The 14,082-nt window shown below is 50.7% G+C and overlaps 1 protein-coding gene across 3 annotated transcripts in view; it reads right to left on the bottom strand.

Annotated features, from left to right (window-relative positions):
• The window catches only part of CORO2B (coronin 2B), a 127,330-nt gene that overhangs the window by 81,048 nt on the left and 32,200 nt on the right, over window positions 1-14,082 (bottom strand). Inside the window, exon 2 of one of the 3 annotated variants that reach the window (XM_081831316.1) lies at window positions 5,832-5,900. The exons of the other annotated variants lie outside the window; for them this stretch is intronic. The gene's annotated coding sequence lies outside the window, so the exon portion shown is untranslated. The remainder of the gene's footprint in view (window positions 1-5,831; window positions 5,901-14,082) is intronic. 3 annotated transcript variants of the gene reach the window in all.

The following is a 14,082-nucleotide window of genomic DNA, read 5'->3' as shown; positions in this document are numbered from 1 at the left end:
AAAAGCCCTGCTCAGTGAGAAGGACAAGCCACCAGTCTAAAGGCTTTAGAATGTGAGTCTGGACTCATCTCGAGTTTTTTTCACTTCCTCCAGGACACTGAACACCCCCTTCACCCCTCCCCGCAGTGTTTCCAACCTTAAGGCTTAATGACATCGTTCCAACTCCCTGGCCACTGGTGCCGTCTTTCAGCTATTTACATGTTTGTGCAATTTGGTCTTCAGTCTCCCCTGGGAGCTGGCTTTGGTCCTCCAAGTACATCTGATAGAAAGGGCCAGAAAGCCCCAGAGCCCCGGGCCTCCCAGGCAAAGGGGCGAGCTGCTGGACATAGCACCACAACGTGTCCACCGAAGGACATGGCAAGACTTCCAGTACGATGGACAGTTAGGTCTTTGGTGGAATATGTTGTAAGAGCAAAACAATCTGGGCCATGCTGACTTCCTGATTTGAAAAACCAGTATTTCAGGGGCAAATCCATGAAGGAAATTTATAATAAATCCACCTCTGTGCCCAAAGGGCTCCCTCACACCTGCTGACCCGCCATTCTCTCAGGGAGGGAGGGCAGCCTCTTCCATGCCCACAGTCCTCGCCCAGGTTAATCCTTCCGAATGACACGTCCCTGCTATGGGCAAACTCCTACTCCTTCATCAAGGCTCACCTCAAAGTCACCTCATCTGGGGAGCCTTTTGGGACAGTGCTGGGTACGAGGGACAATACTGTCTTCTCAAAATATCTTTTTACATGGCTCCTGGGACCCTTACCCCAGTGGATAATCACTGCTCTACAAGCCCGGTTTCTCCCACTGGTGTGTGATCAACTCGGAGGCAAGAATCCTTTCTCTTTGCATCCTTAGCACTTAGCACAGCAAAAGCCCCAGCCCATGAGACAGAGACCCACAGACTCAATCTGGCCTGCAGATGGGGGCTTAAGGGCCAGCACAGTGATTAAAATCGTTCTGAATTACTTGCCAACATTTAAAAAAATCCGGACACTGCAAATAAAAATCCAGACTCCTTCCTTTTCTGGAAAAACCAGAAACCAGAAGATCTGGCCCACTCTGGGTCCACATTCCCACCGCTGCTCCTTCAGAAGGGAAGTGGAGGGTCTTCCCTTCCTCATTATGGTTCTTGTAACTCCTGTACACACTCGAACCATGTGCCCTGGTAGAGGCATGTAGTAGCTAATTTAAAAAACATTGCTGAAGAATGAGTCTACTCTGACTTTTGAAGCAGCCAGAGCAGAAAGATCTGCATGGGAACCCCACACATTGCATTTCTTGCTAGATCGCATTTCTGGACGAAAGCTGGGGACAATGAAGTTACCCCAGGAAGGTGAACCGTGGTGCATCCCTCCATACAATGGAATCCTACTCGGGCCATAAGAAGGGACAAACGACTGATACCCGCACGTGCCATGGACGAATCTCAAATACGGTATGCTGAACCGGGCATGCCAGACACAAACCCTGCATTTATACGATATTCTGGAAAAGACAAAACGATAAAGATAGACGACAGGTCGGTGGCAAGCGGGAAGAGGGGTTGACTACAAAGCAGCTGGAGGGAATCTCGGGGAGGGGGTGATGGAAATGTTCTAGAGCATAACTAACAGTGGCTACACAGTTGTGTCATTGTTAAAACACATGGAACTGTACTCGGTGACGAATGATTTTTATTGCCTCAATAGTATATATTATATTATCATACCTCAATAAACCCGACTTTTAAAACAAATTACTCGAAGAAATGTTTGTCCTGGTCCTCAACACAGAAAGTTGCATACAAGAAACAACGAAAACGCTTCAAGTTCAGGGACTCCTAAGTCCTGTGTGGTGCACTGAGGAGACCGGGGTCCCTTTCCCCACACGGTGGCATGCTCTGGACACCCAGCGCAGGCAGCCTCGGTTCGTGTAGCACAGAGGAAGCATCCCCGGGCACCCTGCCACCTGTCCTGTGGTGTCCCCCGCTCTGGGCAGGTGTGGCCTTCAGCCACTAACGCTGGAGGAGAACCAGAGAGCCCCGGCTCCACCCCACATCCACTGAACTAGAATTCCAGGGGCAGACCCAGGAACCTGCCAGGCTGATGTTTAAAAAGGCCCTCGGGTGATTCCAATGTAACACTAATATTTGAGATATGCGGTATATTGGCTCTGGGCTCTGGAGACAGTAGTTCCTAATACGAGCTCGGGCTGGGGAAAAGCCTGTGAATGGCACCTTTCGAAGATTCTGATGATCCGTGCGTGGCCATTACTATTCGTGTTGGTGGTTGCGTTCATTGCTGCTTCTGTCTAACCTTGGTAGGGCACCAGGATATGGATTACCTCGTCTAAAGAAGGCAGCCGGCTTCCTTAATCCCCATTTATCGGATGAGATAAGAGAGTCAGAGAGCGGGGTGAGGTCACCTGCCAGGATGGGACAGGGGCAGGACCTGAGACCTGGTCCTTGGGTCCATCTCTCCTGCCTTCCACCACCCCTCCGCTAGGGCTTAGAATTCTCCTTCTCACTGGAGGCCGAGCTGAGGAGGGGGTGGGCACAGAGGGAGGGTTTCCTCTCCATCCAGCCACTGAGAAGCCCATTTGTGCCGCCCGTGCCCAGCTGCAGAGGGCTGCTGAAATCTGCGCTCCAGGCTCCTGGAGCCCAGGATGGAGAAGCCCAACGGGATTTCGGGAACAAAGGAATCTGCAGGCTACCCTTGGCGTCCCCCACCTCGATGACTCCTGGACATCGTCAGGGACAGCCTCAGTGCACATCACTGCTGGGAGAGGCTAACCTCACCCGCTTCTGTCCTCTTGGCATGAAGCAGGACAGGGCTGAGGGGGAAGAGCGAACACGGCTATGGGTGGGGAGCTCAATCATGTCAGCTTGCACACGCCGGACACTGCCAGGGTCCCCGAACGACCCTCCAATGGTGTGCAAAGGGCCCGGGGTCTCAGTCCAGCTGCTTTAGTTGGGGCCTCAGCTCTGCTGCTCTGGCAAGTGTCAGGGCCTTAATCCCACAGGCAGTACAGGTGGGCCACTTCCTTGCTGTGTGACCCCGGGGCAGGCAGCTTCCAGCCTCAGTTTCTTTGAGCCTGTTTCCTCACATATAAAATGAGGATGATATTAATAGTGCCTACCCCATATGGCTGATGTGAAGATTAGAGTCCATACAGTGCGTAAAGCACCTGACACATTCCAGACCTCTATAAATCTTTGCTGTCACCATCGTTACCACCATCCTCAGTTTCCCAGTCTGTTAAATGGGTACAGTTCTAATCCCACCATGTCTACCTCCCAGGGATGTTGTGAGATAAGGTAAACAAAACTGCAAATTTCATGAGGATAGAGCCTGTGTCTGCTTTGTTCCCCTGATGCCCTCCCAGGATTGAGAACAGTGCCTGGAAATAATAGGGGCTCAGCAAATATCTATGAAAAAAGGAAGGAGGGAAGGAAGGAGAGAAGAAGGGATGGGGATGTATCTTGTGACTCCGCAGGCACTCTACAGGGGTGACGGTTTTATTTCTAATGAGTAGCCAGAGATGTCCAACGACAGAATGGATTATTTGCAAGTGGTGAGTTCCCCACCACTGGAGGCAATTAATGAAATTGGAAGGTCCTTTGGCACAGGTGTCAGAGATGAGGCTCCCACATCAGGTTCAGGTTGAACTGGATGACACCTCAAGTGTCCTTTCCAATTCAGAGCGAATGACAGGCTCACTCATCCCATCCTTCCAGCCACCAGCAGCCCTCAGCCAAAGGTTGTCTAGTCGACTCACACTCAAGTGCATGTAAAACCAGCCCTTGCCTCCTCACGCTGTGGTCATATGCTCCACCCAGACGGATGTTCTCAAAAACACACTCGAGTCCACGCTTGCACACACTCGAGTCCACGCTTGCACACACTCGAGTCCACCTTACACACACTCGAGTCCATGCTTGCACACACTCGAGTCCACCTTGCACACTCGAGTCCACCTTGCACACACTCGAGTCCACGCTTGCACACACTCGAGTCCACCTTACACACACTCGAGTCCACGCTTGCACACACTCGAGTCCATGCTTGCACACACTTGAGTCCACGCTTGCACACACAGCCACCCGCTGAGCAGTTGCCACAATCATCACGGACAACAGTAGTACTTAACATACTGAGTGCTCACTACAAACCAGGCTTTGGGCTAAGTCCTCCTCTTGGTCTCATTGAATTCTCCTAAGAGGAAAGGGCTCTCTATCCCCATTTTAAAGATGGAAAACCAAGGCTCAGAAGGTCAAACGACTTGTTCAAGGTCACATGGTTGGCAGGAGCGAAGCCGGGCTTTGAACCTAGTTCTTTCTGGTCTCCAAAGCCTGGCCTCGTGAGCCACACTGCGTCCCTAACACAAACCAACAACCAAACCAAAGTGAGCCCAACAAGTCCTCGAAAGGCTGCTTCCAGCCCAGCCGTCACCCTGACCTTGGCACATTCTCCCCTCAGCTGCACTCGTGCTGGGCTCCAGGTCCACTCGAGTGTGGAACACTGGCCAGCAGCGGGCTCCTGGTTCCAACCCACCTTTGTAGCTTATCTCCACGGCGGCCTCACTCAGCTGGGATCCCAGCCAAACAGGACCCTTCCCGGTCACCTCTGGGCCTTTGCTCGGGCTGGCCCCTCATCGGGAATGCCTTCTCCTCTTCTCCTTCTCCTCTTCTCCTGGCAAACCCTATTCCAGTTCAGTTCGGATGTCTCCTGCTCCTTAAAACCTCTCTGATCTCCATGAGGCAGAGCCAGTCCCTCCCTCCCTAATACTGGGTCCATTCCTCCGTTCTAGCACTTCCTTCATTGTTCTCTGCCTAGTTGTGTGTGTGTCTGCCTCCCTCACTAGACCGTAAGTCCCCAGGGCCCAGGGCAGTGTCTCATTCAATGTGAGCGTCCAACTGTACAAACAGGGCCTGGCATGAAAAAGATGCCCAATAAATGCTGTGGTCTCATTACTCATGGCCAGGAGGGTCCCACATGGGGCTCTCGCAGGTGCGCAGCGGCCAGAGCTGAGTCCGTTCACGGCTGATGTCATCCGTCCACATGGAGCGGAGCACCAAGCCCATCGGTACGCAGGCGGGAACATCTGCGCTCCTTCGGAAAGCAGTCCCTTCCCGGAAGAGGAGCAGAGGTGGGGCAGTGGGGGACCCAGCAGCGATGTCCGGCTCAGGCTGCTCCTGAGTGGAGACAGGCCATCAGACTGCTTGATTTCACCCAGCCAACCTTCTACCATTGTTTGGGGAATTTCAATGCAGAAACTGGCTCCCCACCCGACCCTGCCTGACGCACAGTGGGAAGGCCTGGAACTGTTCTAACCCTGGTCCCTCCATAGCTGGCTGAGTGATGGCAGGCCCGTCCCCGCTCTGGGGCTCAGTTTGTCCATCCACAAAATGGAAGAAACAATAACTCCTGCTCTGTCTGCCCTGTAGGACTGGAAAAGGAATAAGTAAGGGCACGCCTGGGTGGCTCAGTCTTGATCTCGGGGTTGTGTGTTCAAGCCCCATGTTGGGTGTAAAGATTACTTAAAAATAAAAAAAATTTTTTTTTAAAGAATATTGTTTAAATTGACCCTTTCTAAAATTTAAATATCTGCCTGAGACTCATTCTAAGGAATTTTATCCATGACAGAACTGGTTCAACGTGTTAGCTACATTTTTTCTACTAAATTAAATAAATATGTGACGATTAAACCAAACCGTATTCCTCCAGGCCCCAGGGAAAACATCTTGTACATCACTGGTGGTTCATGTCAGTTCTTTGAGAAACAGAAGGAGTAAGGCGCCTTCAGGCCCTTCTCAGCTCTGATAGCCCAGAGTGTACATCAACATGATGCACTCACCTGGCACCCAGCCCTGGGATCCAGGAGATGGTAAGCCAATCCCTACTCTCCAGGAGCTTCCAGTCTTGCCTGCAAAAAAAAAAAAAAAAATGCTCTCCAGTTGCTTCAGTGTGTTTCCCTTGTATTTCATATAAAGCCTGCTCGAAGGCATACCAAAATGCCCACATTATGCTGGAGTGAAAAATCAAGTAGTGATGAAATCCAGTTTAAAGGAAAGTGAGGGTAGGAGAATTAAGGCAAGGCAAAATGAGTACATAAAAGGCTCACTGGAGCCCTTGAATGCTCCATGGAAAAGTACCACGGATTGGAAATCTGAGCTTCCTAATAGCCAAGATAAAAAGGGAAACATGATTTATTCTACTTTCATATGATATATGAGCCATGTCCTTAACTGCATTGAGATAAATATGATATAATGGTCTCTGGGGCCACTGACCTGAGCAGAAAGATGCTGCTCCCATCTCCTGACAGGTGTCCCTGTCTTTCTTTGAGCCCATCTCCTATGCTGATGACCTTCCCCCAAATAAAGCTGCGATCTTGTCATTTTCCTTTTTGAGAAATGTGTAACCTTTTTTCTCTCACCTCCAGAATGAAATTAAACATTCTCAGGCGTCCCCATGAAGTGGCCCCCAAATATCTTTAGGGTCACATCTCTAGGAACTTCATATTTAGATCTCCATGGAACTGCCTGAGTTCAGATCTGGGCTCTACCGCTTAGTAGCTATATGGTCCTCTGCAAGTTACATAACTTCTCTGAGCCTCAGTTTCCTCATCCACGACATGAAGGTGTAAAGAGTTCTTGTCTCCTAGAATTATTATGGGAACTGAGCATGGCAAGCCAGGCAAAGCGCTTGCCAGGTGCATCACTGTGCATTCTGCCCTCCACCCCGGTGCACTCCTGTCTCCCAGTCTGTGCTCACGCTGTTGCTTTGGTCTTGCTGGCTCTTGTTCTGTGGACTGGCTTCGGTCTGGCTCCCCCGGCTCAGTAGACTGAAATCCTATCATTCATCCGCTCAAGTGCCATCCGAACTGGGGGCCTTCCCTGATTGTCCCAATCACAAGAACCCATTCCTTCCTCTCTTTTCCCACAGCACATAATTTATAATACACACTATACGCAACACTCAACCCATGTTTCTCAGACTGGAGGGTCACCTCCTACCAGCAGGTTATGAAATCAGAGTGGTAGGATGCTACCAGCAATGGAAAAAAAGAAATGAGACAGAGTAGAGAAGACTAAAAAATATCAGAGTGCATGGCCTGCCTTGTGATTTGGTTTTGTATATATAATATATATTTGCGTGTGCGTGTGCGTGCTCGTGGTCACAGCATAAAGTGATTTTCCATCTAGGAGTCATAGCCAAAAAAATATCTGAATGCTGCAGCACTAACTGTGGGTTCCTGGAGGGCAGGGACCAAGTCAGGTTCACTTCCGTGTCCCCAGTACTTAGCACAGGGCTTGGCACATAGTAGATACTCAATGAACATTATTATTTTTGTTTTTGTTTTTCAGTAAACATTATTGAAGTGAACTAAAAACCCAGGATTTCAGAATAGCTCATTTACCAGGGCATCCCGGGTGCCCGAGATTCAACTATAAACCCCCGAGTTCAGCCACAGGACCCACCCAGCAGGATGGTGGCCACCCAGGATGGATTTCAGAATTGAGGTTGTCGGGTGTGGGTGGAAAAGAACGATACGGCTTAGTCCCCACTTACTGAGGACCCTCTCCCAAGACTCCACTTCCATCTTCCAGACGGTGGGAGTGATGATGTCAGCATCGTCCACCCCACGGGGAGGGAACACGGTAAAGAAAGGCCTCAAGTCCATCTGGTCGGCTGAGAACGAACACGCAGGCCCACACTGACACCCATATACACGAAGACACACGCTCACGCACCTGCACACGGATTCACAGACATGCGCGCACCCTGCTCTTCATTTCAGAGATGGGAACGTGGAGGCCCAGTGAGGGCAAGTGACTTACTCAAGGTCACCCAGCAGGCAAGTGGCAGAATTGGGACTAGAACCAAGTCTCTTGGTTTTCAGACCAAGAGAGAAGACAGGACAAATAGTGCATTAGACAGAAGAGTCCCTGGAAAGGCACGAAAGTCCCTTTCAAGACTGAGAAGTGGTGCCGGGCCCAGCTCTGGGACCTCCAGACACAAGAGGTCACAGTGGCCCACCTGCCTCTCCTCCCCCTCTGCCTCCAGGGTCCTACCCATTTCTGATGCCAGTTCCCCGGGGCCACGTGTGCTGGGACAGAGACCTGTCCTGCTTTGCAGAGCGGGAAGGAGCTGATGTCGTGGGAAAGCCCAGGCCAGCTGTGACTCAGTCCCAACAATTCCTGGGCCTTTTTCTTAACCCCTCAGAGCCCTGGAGCCTCAGCTGGTAACCATGGTTACAGCTCTCCACGCCCTGGGGCTGTTGGGAGGAGGGAACGGGAAGGTAAGTAAGTGTGTGCATACCTTCCTCCCTTCCCTTCCCCTCTCCCTGAAACCCTTTATTTCATCCTCCAAGATTTCTTCCAAGTAAAAACAAAAACACCTCTGACCATGTCTTTTGCTCTAACACTTTCAACGCCCCTCCACTAGGAGAATAACGTCCACACTCCCCAGCCCAACACTCAAATCCTTCCAGGATTCAATCCTATTTTTTTTATCTCTTCAGTCCTTTGTCCATCAACAAGATGGGCCAGTCACCTGTCACCCGGGATCACAGAATTTGCTGGGAATGAACACGCATGCACACACACAGCACACACTTCTGCACAGACGCATGCAGGCGCGCACACACACACGTGCACACGCAACTACACACGTCTACACACACACACACACTCACATGCACACACACAGCACTCTCCCCTCACGCTGGCCTTTCCCACATCCTCCTTTCAGAACCCCCATTCTGAAAGCCTTCCCGGATCTGTGCCTTCGGAACGAGTCCGGCTGCGTGTTTGGTTCCAGAACCGGGGCACCTCAGCACACTAATCCTTCCACGACCCCACCGCCGGTGCTCGGGAGACAAGCCCCAGACTCGGGCCCTGGGTGGGAACCCCACAGATGGCTGCAGCTTGGGATTCCCTGCGTGTGTCGAGGCCCGCGTGCTGACACGGCCCTGCGCACAGCTAGTCGGAATCCTCCCAGCCACGGCCTGGGACACTCACCCAGTTGCCCACAGCTTCCAGCTGGGGGTTTGAGTCTGGATTGAGGGCAGCCACCTGCTTCTAAGGGAGCGAGGCACAGCAGAGAGGCCGGCAGACCAGGCAGCGAGCTCCCCCCCTTGGGGGTTGGGTGACCTTGAGCAAAGCCTTGTTCTTTTGTTGGAGTCACAGTAAAATTCTCAAATCTATAAATAAGACTAGAAATAAGGCTACATACCTGTCTGGGAAGGAACTAGGACAACGGGGAAGTTTTTTCGAGCTCCATACATCCTGCCCAAGATTCGTAGCCCTCCTCCCCCTTATAAATGTATATCAGCATCTGGGTGGTAGAGAAGAGGCATGCGTATTATTTTGAAAAGGCTTCTGAGATAATTCTGATTAGTCATGGACCCCACAGCAACCCAGGTACGCCCCTCATTACACCGTTCACTACCAAAGCACACGCCGTGGCGTCGCCCTTGGGCTGTCTCAGCCAGGGGACGGTGCTTAACCAAGCTAAGCTGAACCAGTCTGCGGCATAACGCCAAGCGTTCCAGTCAGGGTTGTGCGCAGTGGATAAGGGGTTCCTCCAGCACAGAATGGAGGAAAGGTCTCTTTGGACAGGGCTGCTGACAGGAGGCAGTGAACCCTGCGTGTTAACCTCCCGGCAGGTCTGGCCCTCAGTGGGGGCTCTAAAATGCCAGTCTCTTGGGGCGCCTGGGTGGTGCAGTCGGTGAAGCATCTGCCTCTCGGTTTCAGCTCAGGTCTTGATCTCAGGGTCGTGCTCTGGGTTCAGTGTGGAGTCTGCTTAAGACTCTCCCTCTGCCCCGTCCCACCCTCTCAAATAAATAAACAAATCTTTAAAAAGAAATAAATAAAATGCCAGTCTCATCTCCCTCCTCATCTACGTGAAGTTTATGTCTTCCATCAGGTGGTAAGCATAAGAGGGAGGGCTATGTATCTTCTTTCTGCTTCTCCTCTGAGCCTGAGCCTGAGCCTTTGGGTCCACCATGAAGGCTCAAAAACCCTTTCTCATTCCACAAACATCTACTGTGTGGTTGCCATGCACCAGGCCCCCAAGTTTGATGGTACAGAGAGGACCGAAACCTGCCTGCACTCCTCAAGAGGCTCCCCACCCAGGGGAAATGACTGATTCCCTATCCATTCTGATTAGGAAGGTTGGTACTAGTCATGTCTCCTTCGTCCCTGAGGCCCTCAGGCCACCCCACACGTGCCCCAGGAAATTATTGGCTTGCTGGGGCCTGGGTTAGCCAGACAGCCTCTGTTAATGACCCAACAGTGTATTCAGAGCAGGCCTGGGAGCCCTGGGAGGTGGAGGGACTGTTTCCCTGGCTGCCCTGAACTTGAAGTAGGCCATCCCTCCTGTTTCAGCCAGGAAGGCCCGTATTGCCATCCACCTCTCTCCTCTCATCAGCCTCTCTGCAAATCCCACCTCCTGTCCACAGCACCCGCCACCATCCCACCCTCTGGACACCCAGTGCCTGGTAAACAGAACTCTGCGGGGGGCCAAGCCCCCACCCTATCGGACTCCCACACACAGGAGCTTTGTCTGAGCTGTTGATGCATAATACATGGGCAAAGGCCCGGACCAGCCGCGGGCCCATCTTGGACAACAGGCGCGTCACTAAGAGGCTGTGAGGGACACAGCCAGGACACAATGCTCCAGTCAGAGCTGAGGGCAGTGGATAAAGGGCCTGCTGGGGCCCTGGAATCGGTCCCTCCCCGAACACACAGTGCAAGGGTGGAGAGGAAGCAGTCCCCAGACTGCGCCGGGAGTCCTGAAATCCTCCCAACCGCCTTCCAAGTGCAGCCTCCAGCCACATCCCTGACTCACAGGCTTAGCTGCTTCTCCCTTGTGACCTATGAAGAGTCATCTAGGACTCATCCTTGTCTTGGTCCTCATGTTCCTTCTTTTAAAAGAGTTTCTCCATCAGGTGTTACCACCCATCAGGGTCTAGTGTGCTCCTTGGGGTCTTGGGCAATGGTTTCTGATTTTTCCTGGCACAGAGGCCCCTCACGTACCCATGCCCACATTAGCACTGGAAGAGCAACGTGGGGATAAGAGAGACTAAGAGAGGGACATTTTGAATCAACTACGACGTACTTAAAAGAAGCTATGCACACTTTTATGTGATAAAACAGCACCCTTTCTCTTGCAGAGTATTTAAGTTGATAAATCTACACACAGCCCAACTCAGATAAGCAGAATTGCGCAATGACATGTATAGATGCTTTAGCAACAAGGGTCCGTGAGATTCGTTGTTGAACCACCAGGCAAATGCGTTAAAAATGTGTTCAGAGGTTCTCCCTGGCATAGAGATGTTCATTCTGGGGCCTGCTCCCAGAGATTCTGATTCAGGAGGTCTGGGTGAGAGCCCAGGAATCTGCATTTTAACATGTACCTAAGCGATTCCAGTGTAGGTGGTCCACAGACGACATTTTAAGACGCAGTGGTTAATGAAAAATTCTAGGTTTCACGTATGCAAGTAAGTACCACTAACTGGCGGTTGACTAAACAACCCACCGCAAATTAAACCAATAGCCATGGAGATAAACTCACAGCCATTTATCATCAAAATGCAGTGAAAGCAGTAATTGGACATTGGAGCCAGCTCAAAGAGGACACTGAAGCTCACTGACCTTACTGAGAATTCTGGGAGTTCCGGCTAGCTGCACAGGTGTACACAGTAGGAGCTTTGGCAAAGACTTGCAAAGGCACCACTCTTGGTAGAACGCTGATTTCAAGGCCCCAGGAAACTCTCCAAATGTAAAAACCCGGGTTTACAAATACCACGGTTTGATCACCCTTGTTTAAATAGGAGAATATTTGGTTGCACATTAAAATAAAAATCTGTGGAATTGGGCTTCACTGGCTCTTAAGAATCCAAGGAAAAGCTGGCAATTGCGAATATGTTCCCAACCCTTCGGGGAGAGCCTTGACCCTCGCCAGTGGACTAGTCCTCCAAGATTTGCTGCATAGAGAGAATGGAGGGAAGGCATGTGGGGGTTGAGAAGGGGAAGAGCCAGGTTCAATCTATTTTGATAAATCTCAATTTGGTAAGCCATTGTAATAAGCTGCTGCCGCCATCATGCAGGTATTTGGAGCCCTGAAGCTCTGGGCTTTAAATCTGGGTGTTTTGTTTTGTTCTGGGTTTTTTTGTTTTTGTTTTTTGCAAAAATTGCTCATCAACACGGCCACCCCCCCACACCTCCGATTCTGTCCTTTTCGTATAGTAATAAGAGTCTCAATTTTTAGCAGGGAAAAAGACTACATTTCCCAGCCACCTTTGTAGCTAAGCATGTAATCATGTGATGAAGTTCTGGCCAATAGGATGTGAGCAGTAGTACCATGTGGCAACTCCAGGTCCTGTCCTGAAAAGGAAGGGGGAGTCCTCCTCTTCCCCCTTCCCCTAGGTAAAAACATGGGGAAAGCCATCTTTAAGCCACCTTAGATGACAGCTAAAAGAGAAAAGGAACGTGGGCTCCTAACCACTTTGAAAAGGAAAGCTGCCTCAACAGCCCAGATACTTCTATCTAGATGTGATGTGAGAGAAAAATAAACTGCAATTTTGTTTATGCCACTTTGGGTCGTTAAAGAGCAACGCTAACCAAAATCCTGTTTCTAACTCCCATTTCTCACTCTTTCATGACCCCGGGGAGGAGAGGAGGGTCTGACTTGTGACTCAGAGAGGCCAGTGAAGATAAGGCACACCAGCCAGGACTAAAGGCTTCCATCACTCCCACAGCCTCTCCTGGAACTTCCAGGCAAGGGGAGAAGACAGTGGGTTTCTCGGAGGAGTCATCAGTTTTGGTGCAGGTAGGGAGGGGAGTCCAACATCGTGCTAAGCCTGGCCATACCAAGTCCCTGTGCAGTCCCAGGTTTATGGCTCTAACGTTCTGCCTGGGTAAGGGATGCCAAGAAACTTGTTCTAGGGGTGGGGAGGGCTGAGGTGTTATAAACCAGCCACTGCCATCTGTTTCTCCCCTCATGTTGGGCATGCCCAAACCATAGATCTGCACACTGGAGGTTTCCCAAAGATCATCCAATCCCACTCCCTCATTTACAGAGGGGGAAACTGAGGTACGGGGGGGGCAGGTCATGTGTTCAAGGTCAGCTAGAGAGCAAGTTACCAGCAGCCCAAGGTTGGAACCCAGGTCTCCTGGCCCCACCCTGTTCAATGCACTTTCTAGATGTTGTACCAACTGGAGGAACAGCCCAGCTCCCAGGAACTTAGGAGTATGCAAAATCTGACTAAATGACCTCCCTTCACCCCAACAGCTCTCCCACCCACCCCAGACCTCAGACCAGAGCACTCACTCCTACATCATCCATTCCAGTATTTTTTTTTTTTTATTCTTATGTTACATTCCAGTATTTGAGGGCTCCCCTGCAGTGCTGGGCATTTCTCAGTCTCCTATTCTCTCCCATTCTCTCTCCCTCTTCTCTGCACACCGCCCCCCATAAATAAATGGAGTCACTCACTGCTGATTTGTCCTTATGATTATCATTTTGATGTCTACACACAAAGAACTGCATAGAGAACCCGCTAAATGCAATGCCCATCTTCATCCCTCAATATTCACTTTTGGTCCTTATCAACATTTACATGGAAAAGGCATTGAGAGCCCTTAAAACCTTCATTCATTTTGTCTCCTTGTATCTATTCTTTTTTTTTTTTTTTAAGATTTTATTTATTTATTTGACAGAGAGAGACACAGCGAGAGAGGGAACACAAGCAGGGGGAGCGGAGAGGGAGAAGCAGGCTTCCCGCTGAGCAGGGAGCCCGATGCGGGGCTGGATCCCAGGACCCTGGGATCATGACCTGAGCTGAAGGCAGACGCTTAATGACTGAGCCATCCAGGCGCCCCTCCTTGTATCTATTCTTAAGAATCCACCCCAATAAACAATAAGCAATGTGGACACATTTCACATAGTGGATGTTTCTTCTTTTTTTTTTTTAAGATTTTATTTATTTATTTGACAGAGAGAGACACAGCGAGAGAGGGAACACAAGCAGGGGGAATGGGAGAGGGAGAAGCAGGCTTCCCGCAGAGCAGAGAGCCCGATGTGGGGCTCGATCCCAG

Source organism: Leptonychotes weddellii, chromosome 9 (genome assembly GCF_054177405.1).
Source record: "Leptonychotes weddellii isolate Sample4059 chromosome 9, ASM5417740v2, whole genome shotgun sequence".
Classification (NCBI taxonomy): domain Eukaryota; kingdom Metazoa; phylum Chordata; class Mammalia; order Carnivora; family Phocidae; genus Leptonychotes; species Leptonychotes weddellii.
Note: the sequence above shows the minus strand (reverse complement) of the source record. Positions and strands in the feature narration are given on the sequence as shown.